Below are 5,237 nucleotides of genomic sequence, written 5' to 3'. Positions count from 1 at the left end.
TTATAATTCAATAATAACAATTTACATAGTAGACGTTTCGGTCACCATTTGACCATCCTCAGTACAAAATAAAAATAAATAATAACCTTAAACTATTTAAATCTAGTTATTAAAATTCGCATCGATGTCCGCATTTAACAAAATAATATTTTTTTATTACAATCAATTAACATAATTTCTGACCGAATTAACATTAGAATGTACAAATTTCCTCTTATTTCCATCGTGTGGAATCATTTTTCATTTGTAACTATTCTCGGCCTGTCTCAAATTCCAAAAACGACGACGAGCCGCCGCAGAGAGACACGCAAGTGGTAGTTTCTATTGTAAAGCAATATATTTTTTGAAAAACCGTTTCTCGTCATTTTATTTTCGTATTCTAACTATTTATATCCGATGAATTTATAATAGCAAAAGTATACACTTATACGTATCCCGCGCACGGAACTCTCCTGCATGCCGGACACTTGACAATTTTGATCACTTGAGATTTCGTGACAGTAATGCCACGGCCTTATTGTTAGTCTATTTATAAGAAATAAGGAAAGGAGGAGGAGGAATACGGAATTGAAGGAGAGGTGGAAGGATTTTTGAGTGGGGCTGAATTTATTGTTCAAGGAGAGGGAGGTACACGTCAGGAAACCGCTCGGTATCACTTTGTTTATTTAAAACGTTTCTTTGTGTTTTTATATGTATCATTTCGGAAATCAATCTTTTGTAATATGCCCTTTCTGAATCTAATATTCTTGTGTTATCCCAGTCCATTACATGTTCGTTGTCCATCCTATGATTTGAAATCACCGAAAGAGAATCGATAGGTTTTTTAATATCGTTGATATGTTCTTTCAATCTGGTTTTTAATTTTCGTTTGGTTTGACCTACATACGAATAGTTACAGTTTTTACAATCAATTTTGTACACGACGTTAGAAAGTTCTTCTTTCTTGGCCTTATCTTTCCCCGTTTTTATGTACTTATGTAAATTGTTCATAGGTTTATAAGCTGGCTGGAATTTATATTTATTAAGAGCTAAATTAAATTTTTCAGATGCCCCTTTAATATAAGGAATAGGAAAATGTTTTGTTTCGATAATATTCAAATCACAATTCTGATCACAATAGCTTATCGTTTCGAAATTATCTTTATTCGATAGACTTTTTATTCTATTTTTAATAATTTTAAATACGAGTTGTAATGGATATCCGTTGCGGAGGAGGGAGTTGATTAAGGATTCCATATTTGCATGATGAAATTTTGGATGCGATAGGAACAAGACTTTGTCTACTAATCCAATCACTACTCCTTTTTTATGTGTCATAGGGTGGTTGGAGAAAAAACTGAGAAATCTTCCTGAGTGTGTAGGTTTTTTATACAAATCAAACATGATGCCACCACCATCATACAAAAGTTTTACATCCAAAAAGGTGACACCCAACTCATCACCGTGATCGATCGTGAATTTTATGCGTTCGTGATACGCGTTAAAAGAATCTAAGATGTTATTAATCTCATCTTTGGGAGCAGCTAGCACTATGTCATCTACATATCTATAATAAAAAGACATGTGCACCCTCAAGTTGCTAAAGTTATTTATTTACTTAGATCTCTCCAGATTATAGAAATGTATTGTTATAGGAAAAAGGTATTGTATAAATTTATATATGGTATATTTATGTAAGATATATATTTATGTATATTTGTGGATGAGAATCGAACTGCATATAAAATACTAATTGGTAAACCGGATGGGAAAAGACCATTGGGTAGACCAAGACGTAGATGGGAAAATAATATTAGAATGGACCTTAACGAAATGGGGTACGAGGGTCACAAATGGAGGGATCTTGCTCAGGGACGGGAACAGTGGCGGGATTTGATATTTGCGGCAATGAGCTTTCGAGTTCCTAACGCCTAATAATAATAATAATAATATTTGTGTAAGCAATAACATTGAATTGACGTTCAATATTTGGAAATTATTATATTTTAGTCTGTAGCATTGTTATGTAATGCGTTAAAAGATAGATTTATTAACTCGTTCGCTTTTCTTATTTCATTTGTTGTTAATTAACTTCGAATTGAGGAAAAGAAAATGAAAATAAGTGGAAATATGACTATTGTGCTTGTATAGATATTGGGTTACATTAATTATATATTGTGTTACATTAGTTATATATTTCCGTAATCATAGCAATGTTCCATTTATTATAGCGACTTTATGTTGTCAACGTAATGTTATGTTCACCAGAATACACCAGCTTGGAAATTGTAATTATGTGTGGCGCGATCTCTTAGAGCTAAATAAATAGAAATACGTTCGCGTTTATTTTATCGGCGATCGTTACAATACAGTTCGTTTCTATGAAATAAATATTATAATTTAATTATAAAGTGAACTTTTAATGTTAATATATATTAGATTTTATTTTTTTTAGAAATTATTACTGCTTATCTCTTAGTCCAGTGCGCTTGAAGTCAGCTATATGACCTCCAGTATCATCTTCCTCATGATCAAAATATTTGCGTATTTCTAGATGACAAGCGATTATATTTTTCAATCTCTCACCACCGCAATGCTTCAGTTTGTGCATAATGCACACTAATGTGCTGGAGCATTCACCTACAAAATTTTTGAAAACAAAATAATTTTTTTTGTCATTATCTGACAACTTTGTCAGATAATTGGCAGCAACTTATTTTTTATTGAAGTTGCTAGTAACGATGAAAAATTTGGTAAGTAATTTGCAAAGTTCCATTTTTTAAATAAAATTAAAAACAACACGCAAATAGTCAACGTAAAATCAATCCACTTCAGAGTCTGAAAGCAGAACTAAAGTTTAGCTTGATCAGTGCGTGCTATTTATGCTCGTAGCGATACTCATAAAATTCCTCTCCTCGAAAAGAATCGCTAAAAGTTTCTAGTCCTTTCATTGACCGACAGATTTTTGACAATTTTGGTAATTGGTCGCTTCCTTCAGTAAAAATTATTTTCTCATAAAGTTGACAGAAGTAGGAAACGACAAAAACTTCCTAGTTATGATCATTCCTATTTGATCTAACTCCGTTTCTCTTCCATAAAAATTATCTCGAAAATCGCTCCTTTCGTATTTACTAATAAAAGCCTTTAGCTCTCGTTTTCATTATTATCCAGAAAAATTTTTGTCACATATAAAATTTTTATTGTTACGGTGAATCTTGTTTTAAATTTTGTCTTCTGTTTTTTTTTGTATCTTCTTACTTGAAAGGATTCTCACGCAATATTAGTCTACGACTGATAAACATTAAACCTTTCAACAAATGAAAAAATACAATTTTAACGGAAATTCCTGTATCTCGCTTGACCAGCAATATCATTCGGTTTTTGTTAGTTTTCTCTTCTTCAGGATTTGCCTCGTCATGAGGAAAAAATCATGGCAAACATTAAACATAACTCCCTTCGTTAAAAATTTCCTCACGTTTATTAATATAATTGATATTTAATTTTTTTATTCTATAAATTTACGTATACTATATGTTATTTTTTCTCTTGGAAGTATACACAAAAGTTTCAGAAAAAAGGAAGACAAATAAATTTTCCTACATTACCATTACCCAACTCAATTTAACATTTTTTTGTATCTCTCACTTTAAATATTAATGAATTTTCTAAAAAGCAACAAACCCAATCGTAAATTTATTTTAAATCGAAGACGCTTCATAAATTTTTTCTTGTTTTTTTTTTAAAAACTCGATGGTTATTAATGTAATTAATTCTTATTCGTTAGAAACTATCCGCGAGCTAAATCAATTCTTTTTTCCTTAAGGTTTATTGCAAAAAAATTTTCTCTTTCTGACTGGTCAAATTCCTTCCCCTGTCATATTATTATATAAAAAAAACAGGAGAGGAATCGTAAAACCTTTCGTTTCGTTCCTGTTTGTTCTCGTTTTATCTCGCTCCTCTCCCCTCCTGACTTCTGTGGAGTATAGATTATTTTAAATTTTTAAGAAAAATTTAGAAAAGGTTTATGTTTTTTAATTTTTTTTAACTGCGCGCGTAGAATAATTTTATTATGTAGCGTCGGAGAGGGAGGCGATGTCGACGATACTATCGAAAATCCGTTTCATTCGAGTCTCGTTCGCAGCTTCAGCTTCGCAACCAAACAAGTACTGTGCTTCTTGTGTTTTTGATTGCCATCTTAGTTCACTTGAATTTGGTATTACTGAGGCGTAAGAACAATGGCTCCAAAAAATATTAATAATTTAGACATAGGAATATACTCTATCCCCGATTCTTTCAAGATACGTAACGATGACGACAAGAGACGAAACGCTCGATTTCATATGTTGTTAACAACAATGTATGAAAATAATAATATCTTAATAATTCTCATACAAAAACGATTCACGTAGGATTGCAAAGAACAAACGAAGGAACAAACGAAGGTTTTAAACCTCTTGTAAAATTGAGCGGACACAATGCGGACGAAATTTATTTCAACACCGACTGCTGGCAACAGTTTCAAGATCACATGGGACTCATGAATAAGTATTTAAGCAGCGATAACAGAGTGAAACCTAACTTTGTTGTTATAAAAAATATGACCATCAGCTTTACCACAACGGGGCAAAATCAATATTGCTAGCATGTAAAGAAAAAAAGGAAAATTACAATTGAAATCTTCGAAAAGAAGAGGACGCGCTCGATTTAATTCTATCGGCGAAGAATCTACGTAGCGGCAATTGTAATACAGAAAACTACCTCGGACTGCAAAGCATTGTAAAGTGCGTCGATGCGCGTTTAAAACAATAAAATTTTTATCCGATAATGTTAATAAGTGTACTTTATATTTAATTAATAATAGAAATCAAACTGAAGTTACTTGCAAGTTTTATTAATTAGAAAATTCTAAAATTAACGTTGTGAGGTAATTATGAAGATATAGAGTGTAATGTACGTACACAAATTAACGATTTAACTTTTCTTGATATGTATTTCAATATAATATTTTTTGGAATTAACTTCGTTAAGACATAACAAAATTTTTCATATAATTCTCTTGAAAAATCTTTGGCTTAATTTTTTTAAAAACTTTTTTTAGTTTATTCTTATGCAAACTATGTATTTCTTCTTCTTTGAAAAAAAGAATTTGTATCAATAAATACATTTTTGTATAACTCCTCGTTTCTTAATTACTCGTAATTCAATAATCAACTTTTTTCTCTGCATATATATAAAATCCGTATATATATATATATATA

Source organism: Trachymyrmex septentrionalis, unplaced genomic scaffold, assembly GCF_001594115.1.
Source record: "Trachymyrmex septentrionalis isolate Tsep2-gDNA-1 unplaced genomic scaffold, Tsep1.0 scaffold446, whole genome shotgun sequence".
NCBI classification, from domain to species: domain Eukaryota; kingdom Metazoa; phylum Arthropoda; class Insecta; order Hymenoptera; family Formicidae; genus Trachymyrmex; species Trachymyrmex septentrionalis.
The sequence above is the reverse complement of the archived record's forward strand: the minus strand, read 5'-3'. Positions refer to the sequence as shown.